General features: G+C 46.7%; 1 protein-coding gene across 1 annotated transcript in view; it reads left to right on the top strand.

Moving 5' to 3' along the window:
• Positions 1–574: 574 nt before the first annotated feature.
• The window catches only part of LOC139563858 (guanine nucleotide-binding protein G(I)/G(S)/G(O) subunit gamma-2), a 42,140-nt gene continuing 28,406 nt past the window's right edge, over positions 575–14,308 (top strand). The window contains exon 1 of the mRNA XM_071382815.1: positions 575–1,001. The gene's annotated coding sequence lies outside the window, so the exon portion shown is untranslated. The remainder of the gene's footprint in view (positions 1,002–14,308) is intronic.

Here is a 14,308-nt window from a genome sequence, read left to right as displayed (position 1 = left end):
CACCATCATCAGCTACGTCATCTACATCATCATCAGCTACATCAGCTACATCATCTACCTTATCTACATCATCATCAGCTACATCATCTACCTTATCTACATCATCATCAGCTACATCATCATCAGCTACATCATCTTCATCATCTACATCAGCTACATCATCTACCTTTTCTACATCATCATCAGCTACATCAGCTACATCATCTACATGCAAAGATGGAAAAAGCCATGGGTGTCACTGTCATCTGCTATTAAATTCTGTGTTTGTTTACAGTATGTGTTTGTTGACAGTATATGTCTGTTTACAGTCTGTATTAGTTGACAGTATGTGTTTGTTGACAGTCTGCGTTTATTTACATTATGCGTTTGTTTACAGTCTGTGTTTGTTTACAGTCTGTTTGTTTACAGTCTGTATTTGCTTACAGTCTGTGCTTATTTACAGTCTGTGCTTATTTACAGTCTGTGTATGTTTACAGTCTGTGATTAGAAAAGACAGTCAAGCCTTTTCCTGTGGCCCCACAGAAGCACTGTGTCTAAGTGTCGAACAGGGAGAGAGAGAAAGAAGGGGAGGAAGAGAGAGGTGTATGGGGAAGGAGTGAGGCAGAGAGGAGATGGGCTCCTACTGGCTCCTTGTAGGCACAGTGTAGTGTAGTGTTGGTGCTGGCTGAAGGGTGGAGATTGAGAGCAGCAGAGGGGAGGGGAGGGCGTATGTCAGCTGGATCAGCAAGAGAGAGCAGCTAGAGAAGGAGGGGAGGGCGTATGTCAGCTGGATCAGCAAGTGAGAGCAGCTAGAGAGGGAGCCACAGCACAGTGAAAGAGTGTGTGTGTATGAGCCTGCCTGCCTTCCTGCTTGCTTGCCTGACTGACTGTGTGTGTGTGTGTGTGTGTGTGAGAGAGAGAAAGAGGGAGAGGGAGAGAGAGAGTCAGGGAGCTTGTGGATACTACTCCACCAGACTGCATGTCTCTGGCATCACTAGGGGAGCAGTCCACACATTACAGAGGTAAGACATTGCCACCATATTCTAACCATGTATTGTTAGCTTTCCCTTTGTTTGGTTGTAAGAAAAAGGATTGTTAGGGAGTGTCTTCTTCACAGGGGCGGTGGGTCTGTTGATTTACAGTCAGTGGTTGTGTCAGTGCTGCAGGAGAGAAAAAGATCTGTTCTGTTCCCGTCTTCCCTTCAGCTGGTCTCTACATCATGTAATCCCCCTCTCTCCCTCTCTCTCCTTCTTTCCCTCTCTTTCTCTCTCTCTTTCCCTTTCGCTCGCACTCTCCCTCTTTCCCTCTTTCCCTCCCTCTCTCTATCCCTCTCTCTCCCTCTCTACCTCTCTCTCTCTCTCTCCCTCTTTCCCTCCCTCTTTCCCTCTCTGAGGTGTGTTTTGCATTTACTGCCTTTGGATTTCTGATCTCTGTGTGTATGTGAGAGAGAGAGACGGAGAGAGAGAAGGAGGTTAGGGGGAAGGGAGAGGACTGGAGGATAGATGCTGCTGGAGACAGAGAGAGGGGGGGGGGGGGGGGCTGCGAATGGAATAGGAATCCCTCAACCCTCCCTTGGGTTCTCTGGTCGTTCCTATTCAGAAGGGAGTTACCGTTCAGTACTATTGTAAAATATCAGCTGACCACAGCTGTCCTCTCAGTAAAGCAGCAGGGTTCGTGTTGGCCATGTTGCATTCATTCTCTTCTCTTTGGGAAAGGCTTTCTTTGGGAACACACACTGATACAACAGACATTCACGCGCACAGACAGATTCACATTCAGATTTACAGACACACACAAACACACACACACACACACACACACACACACACACACACACCTTCACACTCTCACACCCAGCCAGCCATGTTAGGTGTGCATGTATTACTATCTCCTACTGTATTTCACTGTGTGGTGTGAGAATGACCATTTTCTCACGTTGTTATTTTCTCAGGCGTCAGCCCTGATTACATTACAGTGAAATGGTTTAACCGTCACTGCTGAGGTAGATGAGTGTTTTCTGCCAGGGTGTTATAAAGGCACGTAACAAGTCCAGCGTCATAATTATGCAACTGCTCCGTTACAGGCTGCTCAGCTCTCGTGACACAGAACAGAGATGTCGGAGAAGGGAAGTGTGCATATGTTTGTAGATGAGTGTGTGTGTGTGTGTGTGTGTGTGTGTGTGTGTGTGTGTAACAGACAGACAGACAGCGAGAGAGTGTGAGAGAGAGGGAGACAAAAGACTTTGACAAAATGCTAATAATTTCCCAGTTAAAGACTTTTCCTCTCTGTCCACCGAAACTCATTGTTGCCTTCCATTCCCAGCTGGACCCTGTTTTGGGGTGTGGCTCTCTCTAAAACCTACTTATGACTGAGTCAGTAGCCACACACACACACACACACACACACACACACTCTAAAACCCACTGACTGCTGAGTCACTGGCCTAGTTCTGGCCGGATTGGTAAAGACATTATAGTTAGGGTTCTCCTTATTGTGTCTGTCTCCCATAGGGCCCTGGTCAAAAGTAGTGTACTATATAGGGAATAGGGTGCCATTTGGGAACACATCCGTTGTAATTATTCCTGTAAGTAGAGTGTAATAACTTTTTTTTAAACTTTCTCATTGTTTAACTGTAGCCACTTACACCGTAGTAGCTATGGGTCAAAGGTCAATGAGACTCCCTGATGGGGACGTCAGATCATCACAGTGATGTACTGCATGCACTCCATCCAAATGGCACGCTATTTCCTACACATGGGCCCTGGTCAAACGTTGTGCACTAAATAGGGAATAGGGTGCCACCCCTGGTCAAACGTTGTGCACTAAATAGGGAATAGGGTGCCATTTGGGAAGAGGCAAAGATGAACAGAGCAAAGTACAGAGAGGTCCTTGATGAAAACCTGCTCAGGACCTCAGACTGGGGCAATGGTTCACCTTCCAACAGGACAACGATCCTAAGCACACAGCCAAGATAACGCAGGAGTGGCTTTGGGACCAGTCTCTGAATGTCCTTGAGCAGTTGTCAGGACCCGGTGCGAGAAACAGTCACTAAATCGGCAGAACCCAGAAGATGAGGCAGACACAGCAGTACTAGAGATGGTGGTTTAATAAAAAATAGATATCTTCCAAAATACAAAGAAAAAAAAACAGCAAGGGAAAAACAAACCTCAAAAGACTAATCCAAAATACAAAAGAACAAAACCAGAGAACCTCTGGAAAATCCAACAAGAGAAAAATATATGTTCACAACAAGGCTTGGGCTGGGGCTGGGTGCTAACATACAAACACTGAGCAAGGAACTGAGGAACACACAGGGATTAAATACTAACAAGGGAACGACATACAGGTGCAAACAATAATTAGAGCAAGGGCAACAATAATTAGAGCAAGGGCAAAAACAAAAGGTACAAAAAAGGTGCAATGGGGACATCTAGTGACAAAAAACCAGAACAGTCCTGGCCAAAACCTGACAGAATCCCCCTCCTAGGAACGGCTCCTGACGTTCCTACCAGCCTTCTCAGGGTGGAGGGCCCTGAACTGACGAATGAGGTCAGGGTCCAGTATGTCCTTGGCAGGAACCCAGGAGCGCTCCTCGGGACCGTAGCCTTCCCAGTCCACCAGATACTGCCAGGACCGCTGCACCCGGCGGGAGTCCAGTATCCGGTGGACGGTATAAGCCGACTGGCCTCCGATGACACGGGGCGGAGGGGGAGGTCTGCCTGCCGGAATAAGGGGAGAAAAAACAACAGGTTTTAATAAAGAAATGTGAAATGTGGGATTGATTTTAAGGGATCTGGGTAAGTGCAGGCGAAAAGTAACGGGATTGACTCTCCTGGCAATCTTAAAGGGTCCGATGAATCTCTGGGACAGCTTGCGAGACTCCACCCGTAGCGGTAAGTTTTTTGTTGAGAGCCATACTCTCTGGCCGGGGTACAGGGTAGGACCGGGACGGCGACGTCTGTTGGCTTGTCGTTGGTACTGCTGAGAGGAACGCAGAAGATTAAGACGGGCCTTCTTCCACGTAAGCCGACAGCGTCTGATGAACCTCGAGGCTGAAGGCACTCTGACTTCTGCCTCCTGGTCCGGGAACAATAGAGGAGCATAGCCAAACTGACACTCGTGCGGGGATATACCAGTGGAGGAGGAGCACAAGGTGTTGTGCGCGTACTCAGCCCAAACAATGAAGGATGACCATGTGGATGGGTTGTTGGAAACCATACATCTGAGGGTGGTTTCCAGCTCCTGATTCATCCTCTCAGTTTGGCCGTTGGACTCCGGATGGTACCCTGAAGATAAACTGGCCGTGGCCCCTATGAGTTGGCAGAAGGCCTTCCAAAACCTTGAGGCGAACTGGGGACCTCTGTCGGAAACCATATCTTGCGGGATGCCAAAGACTCGGAACACATGGTTAATCACCAACTCAGCTGTTTCCTTGGCAGAAGGTAATTTGGTCAAGGGAACAAACCTGGCCGCCTTAGAAAACCTGTCGATGATGACTAGGATCGTAGTATTACCATGGGACGGAGGAAGGCCAGTAATAAAGTCCAGCGAGATATGGGACCAGGGTCGGTGGGGAATAGATAAAGGGTGAAGGAGTCCTTGAGGGCGGAGGTGAGAAGATTTGCCCTGGCAGCACACGGAACAGGCCTTGACGAAAGTGGCAACGTCTTCTTTTATGGTGGGCCACCAGAACTTACGCTGGATGAACTCCAAGGTGCGACCTACGCCCGGGTGACAGGTGAGGCGAGAGGAGTGCCCCCACAGAAGGACTTGGGACCTTGCTGCCTTAGGAACAAACAACCGATTAGCAGGACCTCCTCCAGGGCCCGGTTCGATGGCTTGAGCTTGTTTCACGGTATCCTCCACTTGCCACGAGATCGGAGCCACGATCTTAGCGGCAGGAAGAACAGTCATGTCAGTATCTTCTCGAATGGCAGGAGAGTAGACTCGTGACAAGGCATCCGGTTTGAGATTCTTCGACCCGGGTCTATAGGTGAGAATAAACTGGAATCGGCTGAAGAAAAGAGACCATCGAGCTTGTCTGGAGTTCAACCGCTTCGCCTGCTGGATATACTCCAGATTTTTGTGGTCCGTAAGCACTTGAAACGGTTGAGAAGCCCCCTCGAGCCAGTGTCTCCATTCCTTCAATGCCATCTTAACCGCTAGGAGTTCACGATCCCCCACATCGTAATTCCTCTCGGCCGGGGTAAGCCGGTGAGAGAAGAAGGCGCAAGGATGAAGCCTCTTGTCTTCACCCCTCTGAGACAGGACAGCTCCAACACCAACCTCTGATGCGTCTACCTCCACCACAAAAGGTTCATCCGCCGTCGGTAGTGTCAGGATGGGAGCAGAGAGGATGCGCTGCTTGAGTCCTTGGAAGGCCGTCTCAGCTTCTCTTCCCCACAGAAACCTTGTGTTGCCACCCTTGGTTAAAGCTGAGAGAGGGGCTGCCACCGAGCTGAAGTTCTTGATGAACTTGCGGTAGAAGTTAGTGAAGCCCAGGAAACGCTGAACTTCCTTAACGGACTTGGGGGTGGGCCAATCTGCTACCGCCCCTACCTTCTTGGGGTCCATCTGGACTCGACCGGGTTCCACTACAAATCCCAGGAACTGTACTCGAGAGGAATGGAATTCACACTTTTCCGGCTTAACCTCTAACGAGCCTCTACCCCGGGTCCGGGATCACCCCCCCACACACTGATTAGCATAGCTAGCATAGCTTCACAAGTAGATAGTAGCATCTAAATATCATTAAATCACAAGTCCAAGACACCAGATGAAAGATACAGATCTTGTGAATAAAGCCACCATTTCAGATTTTTAAAATGTTTTACAGGGAAGACAAAATATGTAAATCTATTAGCTAAACACGTTAGCAAAATACACCACTTTTCTAACTCCATCAGTTTCTTACTACTTCAGGTGCTATCACCAATTCGGCTAAACTAAGATATTGATAGCCACTAACCAAGAAAAAACCTCTTCAGATGACAGTCTGATAACATATTTATGGTATAGGATAGGTTTTGTTTGAAAAAAGTGCATATTTCAGGTAGAAATCACAGTTTACAATTGCACCGACCATCACAAGACGACTAGAATTACTATAGAGAGCAACGTGTATGACCAATTTACTCTTAATAAAACATTTCATAAGAATAGACAAAGCATAGCAATGGAAAGACCCAGATCTTGTGATTCCAGACAATATTTCAGATTTTCTAAGCGTTTTACAGCGAAAACACAATAAATCGATAAGTTAGCATACCACATGTGAAAACGTTACCAGAGCATCGATTCCAGCTAAAGAGCGCTATAACGTAATTTTTTCACTAACCTTCTCAGAATTCTTCCGATGACACTCCTGTAACATCATTTTACAACATACATATACAGTTTGTTCGAAAATGTGCATATTTAGCCATACAAAACCGTGGTTATACAATGGAAATAGTCACAACTCAAGCATCAAAATGAGGGACGTCAGCTTTCAGAGTGATCTAGTTTAATCGAAAGCTAATCATATACTTGACTAAAAAATACAGGGTTGACAGGAATCGAAAGACAAATTAGTTCTTAATGCAACCGCTGACTTACATTTTTAAAATTATCCTTACTTTTCAATACAGGGTTCGCCAAGTGAAGCTATACCAAACAAAATGGCGAAATATGCGTTTAAAATATTTCGACAGAACAACGATTTATCATATTGAATATTGCTTACTTTGAGCTGTTCTTCCATCAGATTCTTGGGCAATGTATCCTTTCTATGTTATAAACTTCTTTTGGTCGATAGATGTCCTCTGTCCTTCGAAATGTCCACTAACAACGACCGAGACCCCGAAACGTTCCCAAAGCTTAAAAGTGCACGACAAAGAAATTCCTCAGAATCGCACTAAACGGATATAAATTGCTATAAAACGGTTCAAATTAACTACATTATGATGTTTTTAACAACTATAACGAGTAAAAACATGACCAGACAAATATTACTGGTTAAACAACGATTTGGAATGAGGCAAGTCCGATGTCCATCCTGCTTGTGACGCACGAAGAAAAGAGAGTGGTACTTCCACGTTTTCTTGTTTTATAGTGGCTGTGATTGTGCAATGGACTCCATTCAAAACGTGATGACGTACAGACACCCAGAGGAAGACGTAGGCAGTGTCGGTTTCTTCATAGCATTCACTGTCGCCTTAAAAACAGACTCCAGATCAGGGGTAAAAATTTCTGAAATCTGACCCCTGTCATGAAAAGTGCTGTAGATATAGTTCTGTACCACTCAGAGACAAAATTCCAACGGCTATAGAAACTAGAAAGTGTTTTCTATCCAATAATAACAATAATATGCATATTGTACGATCAAGAATTTAGCACGAGGCAGTTTAATTTGGAGACCCAAATATGCTAATGCGGAACAGCACCCCCTATAGTTCCAAGAAGTTAACGTACAAATGGCTGTCTAGGAGGCGTTTGAGCACTTGTCTGACATGCTTAGTGTGTTCTTGAAGGGAGCTCGAAAAGATGAGGATGTCATCCAAGTAAACAAACACGAAAATGTTAAGCATATCCCTAAGCACATCGTTTATGAGCGCTTGGAACACAGCCGGGGCGTTGGTCAGGCCGAAGGGCATCACCAAGTATTCGTAGTGACCAGTAGGCGTGTTGAAAGCGGTCTTCCACTCGTCACCGGGTTTGATCCGCACAAGATGGTATGCGTTCCGCAGGTCAAGCTTAGTGAAGACCACTGCTTCCTGGAGCAGCTCAAAGGCTGTGGCCATAAGGGGTAGCGGGTAGCGGTTACGGACGGTTATGGCATTAAGTCCCCGGTAGTCGATGCAAGGACGTAATCCCCCGTCTTTTTTGGCCACAAAGAAAAATCCTGCTCCCGCCGGCGAGGTGGATGGACGCATGAGGCCTGCTGCCAGAGCGTCCTTGATGTAGGTATCCATAGCAGCTCGTTCGGGAGGAGATAGGGAAAAGATCCGACCCCTGGGGGGGCAGGTGCCCGGAAACAGGTCGATGGGGCAATCGTAAGGTCTATGGGGTGGTAGTTTGGTGGCCCTCTGTTTGCTAAATACCGGTTTGAGGTCATGGTAACACTCGGGAACTCGGGACAGGTCGATGGATTCTAGAGACTCGGGAGGGGAACTCGGGGAACTTGGGAAGATACAAGTGGCTTGGCACGTAGGACCCCACTGCTTGATAGTGCCCACAGACCAGTCGATGTGAGGGTTATGGCTGTGAAGCCAGGGGTATCCAAGGACGAGAGGGAACTCGGAACACGAGGTCAGATGAAAGTTCATCACTTCCTGGTGTTGGGAAACTGAAAGACGCAAGGGGGTAGTGACACGAGTGACAAGTCCAGATCCCAAAGGGCTTCCATCCAACGTAGTAACCCTTATGGGGTCACTTAGAGGTTCAGAGGGAACGCCATTCTCCTTCGCCCAGACACCAGCCATGAAGTTACCTGCGGCTCCAGAGTCTACCAAGGCTTGAAGGGGAAGCTCGTGGTTGTCCCAGGAAAGGGTAACTGGAATGAGCAGGCGGGAGTTGGATGGATGAGAGGAGGTTATGTTTCCCGTTACCGTCCTCCCAGGCCTGCACGGGAGAGTGCGTTTTCCCTGGAGCCCGGGACACGTGGAGAGGAAATGGCCCGGTTTGCCGCAATATAGACAGCATCGCTCCCTCATCCGGCGGTCTCTCTCAGCCTGGGAGATGCGTCCAACCTGCATGGGTTCCGGTGGAGTCAGCGGGGATAAAGGTGGAGACTCGGAGCTGGGACCGATAGGAGCTAGGGTGAGAGATCTACGGTTGAGCTCTCTCTCTCTCAGACGCTGGTCTATGCGTGAAGCCAACTTGATCAGGGACTCGAGGTTGTCCGGTGGTTCCCGAGTGACCAGTTCATCTTGGATGGTGTCGGAAAGACCCTTCAAAAAGCACACTGTGAGCGCCTCGTCATTCCAGCCACTCGCTGCTGCCACCGTGCGGAACTGGATGGCATAGTCCGTCACGCTGCGCCGACCTTGGCGGAGAGTCAGGAGCTGTTTGGCTGAGTCAGGACCGCTGGTAGGACCTTGAAACACTCGCTTGAATTCTTCAGCAAAGGTAGAGTAGCTGGCACAGCAGGGACTTTGGGCATCCCACACAGCAGTAGCCCAGGCTAGGGCTTTTTCCGACAGCAGGGTGATGATATATGCTATCTTGGACCGGTCGGTGGGAAATGACGAGGGTTGCAGCTCGAAGGAGAGAGAACATTGGGTGAAAAACCCCTTACAACCACTCGGATCACCTGAGAACCGTTGGGGAGGCGGCAGACGAGGTTCAGCCAGGGGGTTAACTGCCACGGGCACTTGAATCTGATGAACTGGAGCAGAAGCGGTTGCAGGAGAAAGTTGATCAGAAATCTGCTTTATGGAAGTCATCATCTCCGACAGAAGTTGAGAATGTCCAGCCATTAAGGCCTCTTGCTGAACCAGAGCAGCTTCGTGACGTTGGACAGTCCCCTCGTGGTGGGACAGCATGGGAAAAAAGTCCTGGGTACTGGCTGCCTCTGGGTTCATTTTAATGGCTCAGTGTTTCTGTCAGGACCCGGTGCGAGAAACAGTCACTAAATCGGCAGAACCCAGAAGATGAGGCAGACACAGCAGTACTAGAGATGGTGGTTTAATAAAAAATAGATATCTTCCAAAATACAAAGAAAAATCCACAAAGTGGTAAAAACAGCAAGGGAAAAACAAACCTCAAAAGACTAATCCAAAATACAAAAGAACAAAACCAGAGAACCTCTGGAAAATCCAACAAGAGAAAAATATATGTTCACAACAAGGCTTGGGCTGGGGCTGGGTGCTAACATACAAACACTGAGCAAGGAACTGAGGAACACACAGGGATTAAATACTAACAAGGGAACGACATACAGGTGCAAACAATAATTAGAGCAAGGGCAAAAACAAAAGGTACAAAAAAGGTGCAATGGGGACATCTAGTGACAAAAAACCAGAACAGTCCTGGCCAAAACCTGACAGCAGTGGTAGAAAAAGTAACAAAATGTCATACTTGTGTAAAAGTAAAGATACCTTTATAGAAAATGACTCAAGTAAAATAAGTACTTGAGTACAAGTCTAAAAGTATTTGGTTTTAAATATACTTAATTATCAGAAGTTAATGTAATTGCTAAAAAATACTTAAGTGTATTAAAAGTAAAAGTATAAATCATTTAAAATTCCTTATATTAAGCAAACCATACGGCACCCTTTTCTTGTTTTTATTTATTTAAATATAGCCAGGGGCATTTTCCAATACTCAGACATCATTTACAAACTCGTGTGTTAGGTGAGTCCGTCTGATCAGAGGCAGTCGGGATGACCAGGGATGTTCTCTTGATTAGTTTGTGAATTGGAACATTTTCCTGTCCTGCTGAGCATTCACAATGTAACGAGTACTGTTGAGTGTCAGGGAAAATGTATGGAGTAAAAAGTACATATTTTCTTTAGGAATGTAGTGAACTAAAAGTTGTCAAAAATATAAATAGGAAAGTAAAGTACAGATATCGGTAGTACATTAAAGTATTTTTACTTAAGTACTTTACACTCCTGGCCTTGAGTGGCCCAGCCAGAGCCCGGACTTGAACCCGATCGAACATCTCTGGAGAGACCTGAAAATAGTTGTGCAGCAATGCTCCCCATCCAACCTGACAGAGCTTGAGAGGATCTGCAGAGAAGAATGGGAGAAACTCCCCAAATACAGGTGTGCCAAGCTTATAGCGTCATACCCAAGAAGACTCACGGCTGTAATCGCTGCCAAAGGTGCTTTAACAAAGTACTGAGTAAATGGTATTTCAGTGTTTTTTTTTTATAAATTAGCACCATTTTCTAAAAACCTGTTTTTGCTCTGTCATTATGGGGTGTTGTGATGTCATTATGGGGTGTTGTGATTGGCATTCAGGCCAAAGAGTTCAATCTTGGTTTCATCAGAGCAGAGAATCTGGTTTCTCATGATCTGAGAGTCTTTAGGTGACTTTTGTCAAACTCCAAGCAGGCTGTCATGTGTTTTTTACTGAGGAGTGGCTTCCATCTGGCCACTCTACCACAAAGGCCTGATTGGTGGTGCTGCAGAGATGGTTGACCTTCTGGAAGGTTCTCCCATCTCCACAGAGGAACTCTGGAGCTCTGTCAGAGTGACAATCAGGTTCTCGGTCACCTCCCTGACCTTCTCCCCCGATTCCTCAGTTTGGCCGGGCGGCCAGCTCTAGGAAGAGGCTTGGTCACAAACTTCTTCCATTTAAGAATGATGGAGGCCTCTGTGTTCTTGGGACCTTCAATGCTGCAGATATTTTTGGTACCCTTTGCCAGATCTGTGCCTCGACACATTCCTGTCTCGGAGCTCAACGGAAAATTCCTTTGACCTCATGGCTTGGTTTTGTAGAAAAATATCAACGATGATCAATGGAAACAGGATGCACGTGAGCTCAATTTCGAGTCTGAGAGCAAAGGGTCTGAATACTTATATATTTTCTGTATTTCTGTTTCTTATTTCTAAAAAATTAGCAACAATTTCTACAAACCTGTTTTCGCATTGTCATTATGTGATATTGTGTGATTGCTGAGAAAAAAAATATATTTAATCAATTTTAGAATAAGGCCTTAACGTAACAAAATGTGGAAAAAGTAAAGGGGTCTGAATACTTTCTGAAGGCTCTGTTTACGACAGCCCTTTTATAACCTTTAGAGGAGACTCAGCATTCCACTTCTGAACTACTACAGTATGATGGACTTTTATATCTTTCTATGCTGGTCAAAGACCATGTTTAAAATGAAGGCTACGCCGTAACGCTTCAGAGTTATGAAATGGTTTGTTCTATTGAACATGCCGTAACAATGAAGCTATTTTAATTATATGAACAATGCATTGGTCTTGTTTTTTTTTAATGACCAATTAACCCCCTTACCTAAAAGCACCTTCTACCTACTAAGATCTACTATCGTATCCTAGCAACGCTTTCCTTCCTTCTTTTCTCTTCAAGGTAAACAACAACCAAAGGTATGTGCCTTGCAGTCTTTCTGTCAAGCTTTTGTACTAGCTCATGATTCCCTCTGTGTAGTGTATCCATATCTATCTAGACAGCCTGCTTAGGTTATTTTTCGGTTATAAACTTTCCTGCAGACTCTAAACAAGCCCGGATGTTTGTAATATTGTCTGTGTCCCAAATAGGGTGCCTATTCCATATTTAGTGCACTACTTTTGACCAGGGCCCACAGCAACCTGTGCCATTAGGGACTCAGACGTGACTGTTAACCGTCTAGCGGAGGGAGTCAGGAAGTGTTATTGGTGGCTGAGGAAGCGGTGTTTATTCCTCCTCACCCAGAGCAACGTAGCATAACACTACATTCCCCTCACTGCTGACCAGTCCAACGCTGGGGTGTGTGTGTGTGTGTGTGTGTGTGTGTGTGTGTGTGTGTGTGTGTGTGTGTGTGTGTGTGTGTGTGTGTGTGTGTGTGTGTGTGTGTGTGTGTGTGTGTGTGTGTGTGTGTGTGTGTGTGTGTGTGTGTGTGTGTGTGTGTAGCAGATGCTATCTGGAACTCACTGCAATCACTGAACATTTTACAGGAATGAGTTTGAATACCATTATGTACAGTTGATGGCTACACTAAAGGTATGTGATCCTTAGAGATGAAAGGAGAGAATTAGACCATATAACCAGGCAGTATCATCAACACGTCCCAAATGACCCCCTTCTTCCCCATAATGCTCTGGTCAAAAGTAGGGCACTAAGGAATAGGGGGAGGGGCTCTGGTCAAAAGTAGTGCACTATGTAGGGAATAGGGGGAGGGGCTCTGGTCTAAAGTAGGGCACTAAGGAATAGGGGGAGGGGCTCTGGTCAAATGTAGTGCACTATGTAGGTAATAGGGGGAGGGGCTCTGGTCAAAAGTAGTGCACTATGTAGGAAATTGGGGGAGGGGCTCTGGTCAAAAGTAGTGCACTATGTAGGGAATAGGGGGAGGGGCTCTGGTCAAAAGTAGTGCACTATGTAGGAAATTGGGGGAGGGGCTCTGGTCAAAAGTAGTGCACTATGTAGGGAATAGGGGGAGGGGCTCTGGTCAAAAGTAGTGCACTATGTAGGAAATTGGGGGAGGGGCTCTGGTCAAAAGTAGTGCACTATGTAGGGAATAGGGGGAGGGGCTCTGGTCAAAAGTAGTGCACTATGTAGGAAATTGGGGGAGGGGCTCTGGTCAAAAGTAGTGCACTATGTAGGGAATAGGGGGAGGGGCTCTGGTCAAAAGTAGTGCACTATGTAGGGAATAGGGGGAGGGGCTCTGGTCAAAAGTAGTGCACTATGTAGGGAATAGGGGGAGGGGCTCTGGTCTAAAGTAGGGCACTATGTAGGGAATAGGGGGAGGGGCTCTGGTCAAAAGTAGTGCACTATGTAGGGAATAGGGGGAGGGGCTCTGGTCAAAAGTAGTGCACTATGTAGGGAATAGGGGGAGGGGCTCTGGTCAAAAGTAGTGCACTATGTAGGAAATTGGGGGAGGGGCTCTGGTCAAAAGTAGTGCACTATGTAGGGAATAGGGGGAGGGGCTCTGGTCAAAAGTAGTGCACTATGTAGGGAATAGGGGGAGGGGCTCTGGTCAAAAGTAGTGCACTATGTAGGAAATTGGGGGAGGGGCTCTGGTCAAAAGTAGTGCACTATGTAGGGAATAGGGGGAGGGGCTCTGGTCAAAAGTAGTGCACTATGTAGGGAATAGGGTGCCATTTGGGAAGCAGCCCAACTCTTTGGCTTCCAGCGAGGGGTATGAAGCCAAGTAAATGAGAACAGATAGAGAAGTATTTCCTGTTTACATCCGCATACACAGTGCCTGTCAGCTGGATCAACCAATCCCCTGTACTCCCTGTTTACATCTGCATACACAGTGCCTGTCAGCTGGATCAACCAATCCCCTGTACTTCCTGTTTACATCTGCATACACAGTGCCTGTCAGCTGGATCAACCAATCCCCTGTACTTCCTGTTTACATCTGCATACACAGTGCCTGTCAGCTGGATCAACTAATCTCCTGTACTCCCTGTTTACATCCGCATACACAGTGCCTGTCAGCTGGATCAACCAATCCCCTGTACTTCCTGTTTACATCCGCATACACAGTGCCTGTCAGCTGGATCAACCAATCCCCTGTACTTCATGTTTACATCCGCATACACAGTGCCTGTCAGCTGGATCAACCAATCCCCTGTACTCCCTGTTTACATCTGCATACACAGTGCCTGTCAGCTGGATCAACCAATCCCCTGTACTTCCTGTTTACATCCGCATACACAGTGCTTGCCAGGT

The sequence above is a fragment of the Salvelinus alpinus genome, chromosome 34, assembly GCF_045679555.1.
Source record: "Salvelinus alpinus chromosome 34, SLU_Salpinus.1, whole genome shotgun sequence".
Classification (NCBI taxonomy): Eukaryota; Metazoa; Chordata; class Actinopteri; order Salmoniformes; family Salmonidae; genus Salvelinus; species Salvelinus alpinus.
This window is presented reverse-complemented; position numbering and strand designations above follow the sequence as displayed.